Source organism: Mesocricetus auratus, unplaced genomic scaffold (assembly GCF_017639785.1).
Source record: "Mesocricetus auratus isolate SY011 unplaced genomic scaffold, BCM_Maur_2.0 Super-Scaffold_100011, whole genome shotgun sequence".
NCBI classification, from domain to species: domain Eukaryota; kingdom Metazoa; phylum Chordata; class Mammalia; order Rodentia; family Cricetidae; genus Mesocricetus; species Mesocricetus auratus.
In genome coordinates, this window is record NW_024429195.1 from 12,591,513 (window position 1) to 12,601,833 (window position 10,321).

At 43.6% G+C, this 10,321-nt stretch overlaps 1 long non-coding RNA gene across 1 annotated transcript; it reads right to left on the reverse strand.

The window, feature by feature from the left end:
* Window positions 1-9,131: 9,131 nt before the first annotated feature.
* On the reverse strand, window positions 9,132-10,108 carry LOC121143188. The gene is made up of 2 exons (XR_005880349.1): window positions 9,617-10,108; window positions 9,132-9,450 (listed from the first exon to the last, which is right to left on the reverse strand). It is a non-coding gene; the product is annotated as an uncharacterized LOC121143188 (long non-coding RNA).
* Window positions 10,109-10,321: the final 213 nt, after the last annotated feature.

Consider the following 10,321-nt stretch of genomic DNA (forward strand, 5'->3'; position numbering starts at 1 on the left):
CCAAATCCTACAATTAGTGCAAATGCTTGTGCTCTGCATTGAATCATGTTCACAAAATTGAAAACCAGAGCATTGAAAAGTGAAGAAACTAAATGTAGGCAGTTGTCTATGGCCATACAGTTTTTTTTTATTAATTCAGCTTTTACATTCCACCCCAGTTTCCCCTCCCTCATCTCCTCCTGCTCCCCCTACTTCCCCACCTCCCTCGGCTCCTTGGAGAGGTTAAGGCTTCACCTAGGAAGTCTATGTCTGTCTCACCATCATCTCATTGAGGCAGGACCAAGGCCCCTCTCCACCCCACTCCCCTGTGCTTAGGCTGAACAAGGTATCTCTCCATATAGAATGAGCTCCACTAAGTCAGTCTGTGCATTAGACTTAGATCTTGGACCCACCGCCAGTGGCCTCACATATTGTCGCAGTTGTACCAATGTCACCCATATTAAGGGAGTCTAGTCTGGTCTTATGCAGATTCCCCATTTGTCAGATTGGCATTAGTAATCAACTATACACACTCCAGAATCCAAGACTCTCTGGCTCCAAGAGTCCATGCTTTTTCCCTTTAGACTTCACACTGTGCAAGGTAGACTTTGCTTATTTTAATCCCTCACTATTGCCAGAGTCTTGTAAAGAACTGATCTACCTAGATGATAAATTTTATTCTTGTCGTTTTGTCTTAGACAAATTCTTAAACTCACAGTTCATGATGGCACCATAACCCACACTAAAATATATTAGTAATGATAATAGGTGTCTTAGTCACTGTTCTATTGCTGTGAAGAGACAGCATGGCCAAGGCAACTGAAAGAAAGCATTTAATTCGGGGACTTGCTTACAGTTTCGGAGTCCATTATCATCATGGCAAGGAATATGACAGCACGAAGACAGGCTGAGAGCTACATCCTGATCACTTGGCAGAAAGAGCAACACTGAGTCTGGGGTGGGCTTTTGAAACCTCAAATCCCAAAGTGACATACTTTCTCCAACAAGGTCACACCCCCTAATCTTTCTCAAATAGTGCCACTCCCTGATGAATAAGTATCCAAATACATGTGTGGGGGGAGGCTTTCTTATTCAAACCACCACAATAGGGATAATACAAGAAACACAATGCTTGGATAATTCAAAAGAAGACAAGAATGAAATTTAAAAACAAAAGAGAATATGTTTAATAAATATAAAACAAATGGATGGAAAATGTCGGAGCACTATAAGAGCAATTACATTTAATTTTTAATAACAATATTAATAGGATTAGAATTTCTATATACTACCTACAATTATTTTTATTCTTCTATCTTTTTTGTTTTGTTTTGTTTTTGAGACAGGGTTTCTCTGTATTGTTTTGGAGGCTGTCCTGGAACTCGCTCTATAAACCAGGCTGGCTTTGAACTCACAGAGATCCGCCTGCCTCTGCCTCCCAAGTGCTGGGATTAAAGGCGTGCGCCACCAACGCCCAGCTTATTCTTCTACCTTGTCTATGCTTTAGAATTGAAAAACCGAGGCTCGGAACACGAATAAAATTGCCACAAATATAGCCAGTAGTTCACCAAGCCAAGACTTTGAGTTCCAGAATCTTCTCTGTGGTGATTAATAACAGCAAAGAGTAGGTGCTGAAATTTGGCAAGCACTTATGAGGGGTTAGGTGATGGGGAAGGCCAGGTACAGCTGGAGTTCAGGATGGTGGTAGAGGCTCCTGTCTTGAGGAACAACAGCTTTGGGAACTTGTGGCGTTTTGCAAGTGTAACAGAAGGAATGACATCAAAGGGTACGCATTTGTACTTGAAGCAATGCAGGCAAATGCTCACAGACAACGCCAGCTCTGGTTAAGAGTAGAAGAAATACATGACTGACTATGCGGGACTTGTGTTTGGCTGGAGGATGCCGGAAGATAAGACAGCAAGAGGTGGTGTAGGCTGAGGAAGGAGGGAACTGAGGGGACTTGGGAGAGCAAGCATGGGAATAAAAAGGCCAGGCATTTGCCTGCGAACAGGTATTGGGGGCCAAGGGATGGAAAGATCTAGAAGGATACATCAGAGAGTGTGATGGAGGGCCAGGCAGCATTTAAAAGTCTCCTAGAAATACCCTGGGAGCAGAAATGTAAGTTAAAGTTAATTGACTCCTTATCGTTACATATGGGGAGAAGATTCCAGACTGTGGGCTTCAACTCAGTCCTCGTGCTACCCAAGCCACCATTTGCATAAGACTTTATGAAACGTTGACCAAAGATCGTTTTTAAAACTATTAGATTCTTCCAGGTAACAGATTGCTTTCTCTGAATCATTCCAATTTTTTTTGTTGTTGTTGTTGTTGTTCTAAAATGGAGAGGAGGAAAACAGTTAAAATTAGCCACCTTTTTATAATGCATTTGCTGAAACCAATTAGTAATTATTTTTTAGCATAGCAGTTGGTGTGAGAGTGGCGATAATGTATTTACAATATAAACTTAGCATCATTAATGAGGTTGTTATTTCTGTATCAAAGTGAGGCCATTAGAAGCTGTTCCCGTGATGACACAGAGAGGCGGACCATTAAAGATGCTTAAGAAATGACCCTGCAATTATAATGTGCAGCATGCCAAGTTTGTAAAGAGAAATGACGTGTAGATTTTTCAAGACTTTCCATATTTTAAAAAAGTACTTTTTATTTTAATAGTTAATGTTTTTGAGCCTTTAACATCTACCTGCCAGGGAAGAGTTTAACTCTTATACAATAAGATAAGGAGATGGGTAGAAGCTCCCAGCTCCTGGCAATAAACATACCTCCTTGTACTAATTCTCGTGCAGTCTAATATTAGCCCTTTCCCTCTAAATTCCCATATTTGGATTCAGAGCGAGACTTTCTTTTCACTCCTCATTTAGTCTATGCTGGTGCTAGCTCCCCCTCCGTCAGCTTGACATTCAGCTTGGGTCTGACCTAATTCTGCTCAGGCGATGAGCATACTTTTCGATCACAAGCAGCCGAGAGTAAGGAGGAAGGGGGTGGTGTGGGGGAAGTGACACACCTTTCTTGCACTGGTGTGTCTGTTAAGGCATCTGCAGCACCAACCGAGGCACAGCTGTCTCTTGGCATCTGCAGGAGGACAGGTCCTGCAGCCCTCAGACTCCAAACTCTGAAGACACACAAGTCTCTCCTGGAGAATAGCATTGCGTTTGCATTTAACCTACGGGTGTGCAAGTCTTCTGTGCACTTTAACCCATCTCTAGATGACTTCTCATGCCTTCCGTAATGCAAATGCTTTATAGATACTGTATTGCTTAGAGAAGAATGACGGGTGGAAGTCTATACAAATGTAATTTATCCAGAGATATTTTCCAGTTGGGGTTGGTTGAATCCACAGAAGCAAAAGACATGGCAGCCAAGAACTGACCGTGTTTTTGCAATATTACACGTACAACGAGCGCCCAGCCAACTCTGCTTCTCAGACCCGTGGTTAAGGTAAACTCACCCTCTTACCCAGTCACACAGAGCAGTCTCTGGGTGAGTTTAAAAGGCAGAAGTACCAGAGTTGGTGGTTCTCGCCCTCTGTGTGAGAGTCCCCAGAGCTCTTCCAGGAGTCAAGACGGTTGCTGATAAGTAGAGTATCTTCAGTGTGCCCATTTTAGTGTGTCATGCCACGGGGACTCTCTGAGATGTTCAGGAAACGGAAGGCCGCCTTGGGTTCCGTCTGCACGCTCCACTTGCTGCAGAAACATCACCACAGCACACAGCAGGCAGCCTAGGAGCTGAGACAGCCGTAGTTCAGCTCAGATTGTGGAAGACACAATTTATTGTTGTTCTTCCGTTTCATAATTTTTATTTTGCTTTAGAGCTCCATTCCCAACTCATAATTCTGCTTTGCAAGAGCCTGGGAGTTGCCTGCCTGCACTCCTCGTTACCCTTTTCCTTATTGCAAAGCTTGTTTTCCCCAAGCACAAAACAGCCAGTCAAGGCCTCTGTTTCCCAGAGCCCCTCAGAGCTGATTATGAACCTGTGAAGAAACTGTGGCAAGTTATATGTAGGCTAAAATATGCTGTGGAACTTCCAGAATACTTCCTCACTCCAGCTTGCTGCCTAAAATACCGGCACCCTCATCATTTACCTAATTATAGCGGGGTTTTTTGCATCTCTACTCTGTGATCTTTAGTAAAAATATATCAAGAACAACTTAAACTCAAGGGCTACTTTTTCAAGCATCGGTGGTGGTGGTGGTGTGTGTGTGTGTGTGTACTCATGGGTACACATTGACACACTTGTGGACTGCTCTAATATTATAAAAGTAATGAAAGAAACTATATAACAATATCCAACATGAAATGAGCCAGGGTGTGCATAAAACTTACTTGGCAGGAATAAGAACAGAATATGAATGAAAAATTCATAGATACAAGGCACATGCACAATACATGTATGTCAATATATAGTTTGACTTCATTTCAGGACAAGCATCTAGTTGCCGTTTTCCTCTCTTTCTACTCACAGGACTCTTAATACTCATGTTCATTCTGACATGCTAGGAAAGGCAGAGACAGGGAAAGTTTGGTTCTTCCTGTAGAGATTCCAGGAGCCATGGTTGTTCTGCTCCCAGACATCTCTGAAAGAGAGAGACCCCCCCTCTCCCAGGAGCTAAAGGAATCTGAGCCAGACATGGTTGCTCCGTCTTTTTAACACCTGGAAAGTTACTGAGATGGGTCCCTAAGATAGAAAAGAAATCATTAAAAGATTTTTCTAGCAAGTTCTTCCTAAACATCAAGCTGCTTCAAAACACAGGTGTGTATGTAACTATCTTTGTAATGTTACTATGGTACACATAAGAGGAAGAAAATGTTCCTACCATCATAAAGGATATGGACAGAATTCAATTTCCCACAATAATGCTAATTCCCAACATCAATTGATATAATAATATTCCCAGGGGCATGGAGCTTGATAGAAAGCATTTGAAAATGATGGCAGCAAAAGAAGAATGGCATTGATACCACACATATTTACCTCCCAACAACAAAAATCACAATTTAGCTTCTCCGTTGTATGACAGCTGGCTAAGCCTGGGCCGCACCATAAATTACACAACATGTCAGTAGTTTGGGAAAGCATGAGTGATTTGGAGAAAGGAACCTTCAAAACTATTTCTGAAAGATTTTCACTGTTTCACAGTAAGCAGAAAAGTTGTAGAGGCAGGAATGGCCCGCCAGAGTCATGGCTGTTCCCCTGCGCTGGGGAGTTGTCACCAAGAAGTTGTAAGTGGGTCTATTCTGATTACTCCTACAGGGTGTGGGTAGCCATGATGTGTGCTGCAGAGGCCTGGCCACATGGGAACTTTGCTTGTGGTCCTCCATGCTCAGGAGTGAAGGAATTATAGAGGCAGGAGATGGAGAAACCACAGCAGAGACTGACTGATCATGGGTTATTTTGGCACAATATGGAGTGCCAAACATGTCTGAAACTGATCTTTGTGGGGAAAAAGCATTGTGCTCCATCACTAAAAGTTGGTGTTTCCACGGTCTCTACAGTTATCTTGTACCTAATTAACATGGCTGGCTATGGGGAGCCATGTAGCCTTTCCCTCCCCTTGCTAGAGTCAAGGTGTTCTTTCAACCACAGAGTAGATGAATGTTTCTGTCTATCTGGTCCCACAGCAGTTTAGTCCCAAATAAACACACAGAGGCTTATATTGATTAACACTGTTTGGCTGATGGCTCAGGCTTCTTATTGGCTAGCTCTTTCTTAATCATTAACCCATTCCTACTAATCTATGTATCTCCGCAGGGTGTTGGCTTACCAGAGAATGCCGTGACATCCTACCTTCTCGGTCCCATTCCTACTAATCTATGTATCTCCGCAGGGTGTTGGCTTACCAGAGAATGCCCTGACATCCTACCTTCCCGGTAACTACATGGCATCTCACTGACTTCGCTTCCTACCTTTCTCTATCCCTGTTTGAATTTCCCACCTTGTTAAATCCTGCCAGTCCATTGGCCGAAACAGCTTTATTCATCAACTAATAAGAGAAACATGTATGCACAGCATGCATAAGGACACGCTCCATCACCACAGGGATTAATGATAAGGTTCTTTAGAAAAACATCTTCACTTCTTTGCTCTCCATGCTTTTTCTTCATGTCTCCTTTGCATTGCCTGTTAACCCATCAGAGATGGGTTCTGATATTCCTTCAGAGGTGAGTACTGAGAGGGACTGAGCTGAGCCACCAAGGTGTTCTTTCCGCCCCATGGTATCCTCGATCCTGTGATGTTTTCTTTCTTCATCCCCAGGGCTACTGGGATCATACTCCCAGGCTTGCCGGTGTTTAGTGATGGTTAGGGAGAGGTGGCTCTGCACAAATTGCTCTAGGATCTTTCGGGAAAGGACAGCACCAGGGGCTTTCTGCATAAAAGGATCTTAGAATATGTAGGAAAACCAGCCATTGGCTAATACCAGAGTCAGTCACATCCCTGGAGCTTCAGTTCTGTGGAAAAGGTCCATACCCAATGCCAATGGTTCTGTCTATGACAGTTTGCTGAGTAACTATATGGGAAAACTAGCAAGGGTTATTCCTGACAGTCATGATTATGATTCAAGATAACTGCTATCATGTCAAGCTGAGCTTGTACAGTTACGGATCTGTTGAAGGACTTGACATGAGGAGTGAAGGGTCCTTGTTCTTATGGCTGCTGTTTCAGGATGATAACATCACTGTGCTTACATTGCCCAAGTGGGTCGACTTCCAACTTTTACCTGTTGCACAACTTTGGAAAGAGAAGTTTCCTCTTCTGATATATGGGGGTTGCAATGGTACCTTCCTCATAATGTTTTATGAGGACAACATGAAATGAATGTAAAAATCCTTGGTAAATCACTATAACCATCAATGTATACCGATTAATATTATTAATAATTAGTCCTAACTAATAAAATGAAGATTGCATTATCTACTGAATTTAATAACTTTATAGTAATCTGGGATCACTGCATTCATGAAAAATGCCTCTAATGAGACTGAATAATCCAGAGATCTCTGACAAAGCATGAACTGATATAACCGATGTGTGCCATTCACTTACCTGCCTCTGAGCTCTTGTCCAGGTCAAACCAATGATATCTGTAGGTGTTCCAATTTACAGTTCAGCTCCTGCCCCATGCTAAAAAGAGATGGTCCTTTTACAGGGCCATGTCCATGCCATTTTCTCTGATACAACAAGGAGAAGACACTAATGTGGTTTAAGTGGACCAGGCCACCAGCCTAACCTTGCATTTTGAAGGACCCATTTTGGCCCCTGCTAAATACTATTGAAAATTCTGTGAGATGGGCAGTGTGGTTCTCTGTTCACTCTGTCTTTGGGTTGAATAATGCTGACCTCACTTTCTACCCAAACCTACAATGCCTTCACCACCTTCCAAGATTCTTTGATTCCATTAGGATTTCCTTCACAGATTCATGTGCATGTGTGCTTGTGTATAAATGTACATGCCTGCACAGGTGTGTGTAGGTTCACTTATGCGTGTGGGAGAATTTGTGTGGATGCCAAATGACAACCTCAGGACTATTCACCTTGTTAATTGAGACAGGTTCTCTTCTCTGGGGTTCATTAGGTAGGCTAGCCCAGGAAGCTGCCTGTCTTTGCCTTCCTGGTGCTGAGATTACAGGCATGCATCACCCTGTCTGAACTTTCATGTAGATGATGGGATCACACTCAGGTCTTCATGCTATTCAGCATACACATCACTGACTGAACTATCTCTTCAGAGCCCACAAACCCGTTCGTTCAAGAACTGGCTTGCACAACCCCTATCCTCACGGAGGGACTGGCTCTCCATTAACACTTCCTGGTAGTTTATTTGTGTAACTGCTTTTGTGTTTTCTCTTGTACTATCAGTGCCAGGGATGCTTCTTACTAAAACTCATGAGACTTCGGCTTTCATAGAAGTGGATAATTTTACACAGTTTGACCTAGAGTGGGTACTCCGTAAAGATCTGTTGGTGAGGGATTGAGCTTCTACACCAGCTAATGAATGTTAAATAATCCCAGCATTTTCACAAATGTGTCTGTCCACTTGGATACACGTGAATCTCTTTTCCATTGTTCAGTTACACTTTGTTAAACTTTTAAGTTTCATCTGTAGACTGCTGTTACAACAAAATAATATTTCATAATAACATTTTCAAATACTTCATCCTAACATTATTTTCAAAGTGTTGTCTAAAACAACCTCAGTACTAAAAGCAATAATCCAAAATGTTGTAAGGTTCAGTAACTTATTCAATTAGAATTAATCATAACATTACCTGAAAGCCAAATACATTTCTGTGTTCAGATCTCAATCAAATTCTTACAGAATCAGTTTTCAAAGAGCCGAACAAGCACAGAACAGTGGTGGTGGTGGGTGGACGGGCAGCTGACCATCCTTTCAAGTTGTCAGAGGCTGTCCCAAATCACGTATTCCCGATTGACTACTGTAACCAAAGAGGCAAGGTGTTGGGGCTTCAACATCTCAGGCACAGACGGACACATTGTGACCAACTCTGCGCTGAGATGGGACCCAAGGTGGGCAGAGCCAAGTGTCTCCCTCCCTTCTCTAATTATGAGCCCCAAGGAGCCTTGTGGACTGTGTGGTTGGAACACGTATAAGATCAGCTGTTTGGAGAGGCTGAGCAGATACCCACATCGACGAAGGAGCCAGAACAAAGGGAGGATGGAAACGGATGGAGGAGCAAGACACGGGGTTCCGAGAAAGCAGCTGCTCGGCCCCTGCAGTGTGCAGGCTGCTCCGCTGTTTCCAGACCTCGCCGTTCTTAAAGAGAAGCTGTAAATGTGGATCATTATGTAAAGCATCCTGGGTTGTGAAACACGCTGTAATGCAACACACACTCTATCCCTGGGCAACCAGGCAACATAAGAGAAATTATACAAAAAATTAAAGGGAGTCCTATAGTCAAAATACTCAAAGAAAAATCTAATTTTAAATACTTTTACTTATCATTCCTGAAAATACTGTGGTGCCTGTTGGAGCACATGTCCCAATTTTTAATTTAGAAAACACATCTTTGATACTTCTAATTTAATTGCCACTTTAGACTGCCTTAGATATTAATAGTAGTCCCCAAAGTCCTAGAATCAAAGAAAGAGGCGTTCATATTAAAGGGGGAGAAGCAGGCTGAGCTACACGGTGTTTATTTAAAGAACCAAGAGTTTTATGAACTACCCCAGTGTTTTCCAAATCTCAATCCATGTTCCCTTTGCTTTCTTCTCTTGCTGGCGTCTCTCAAAACGTTTTGGCTGGATTATTAGGAAATTGTACCTGAGTCATCGCAGAGATCTGGTCATGATGAGGGCACACGTTGGTTGTTAGAGAACTGCTGCTCTCCTCTGAGAGATCTCAATCAGCAGCAGGGGAGCTGGCACAAAGCTCCTCAGCCCATTACCTAACACACTGTGCGCTGACTTCCCCGAGCCTGCTCCACACACCTTTCCTCCCTGTGGGAGAACACAAAGTTCAGCCGCGCTGTCAGAGGCACAGGGAGCCCAGGAGAGCACAAGGTGGGCAACAGGCAGAAAGGTTAAGCCCGAGGACACCCTTATTCCATCTTGGCCTTTCACCCCAATAAGGGAGCCCGGGGCGCTCCAGGTCTGCCACCTTTACCTGAGGAATCGTATCTGATGAAGGAGAGCATTTGAACAGGGAATGCACAGATGCCCAGCTCCAGAGCTGCCGCACTCATGGGATAATCGCACCACTGCTTTTCCTGGTGTCAAATGCAAACATGTCCAATAGGCCAGTGGCGCAGGCGCAGGTGTCTTCAGATGCCCGCTATGAAACGTGGGAAACAGCCACAAAAAACTGACTCACCCAAGTCAGGTAATTACACTGACTGCAACGCATCCGGGAACCGAGCACTGGAAACCTTTCAGGGGGTCCTCTGAACATGCCCTGCCTTTTCCAGAATGAGACTAATTTGCTCCTATTTCAGCCAGCTCTAGCAAAGAAAGCGGCTGAAGGGGAGAAAGGAGAATGAATTGTCAGCGATATTGAGAAGATTCATGATTAGTCACACTCACTCGCAGGCAAGATCCTTGCCAGACACCACACCACTCATTAGCAGACCTGAGAACTGGCGAGCCTCCCACAGCTCAGGGTCTGGCAGGCCCCCAGGGACCCACAAAGCCCTGTTCTCCCACACCCTGCAAACAGAAAGGCCAGTTTGGGCAAGCCTGGGTACAATTGACTACCTGGATGCTAAATGAATTTGTTTTATGTTCTGTGTTGCTTAAAATATAATTACTCAGGTGTTCAGCTGGTGTGGAAATCTCTTTGTGTTAGAATGATACAGTTACCTGCCTGGAATGG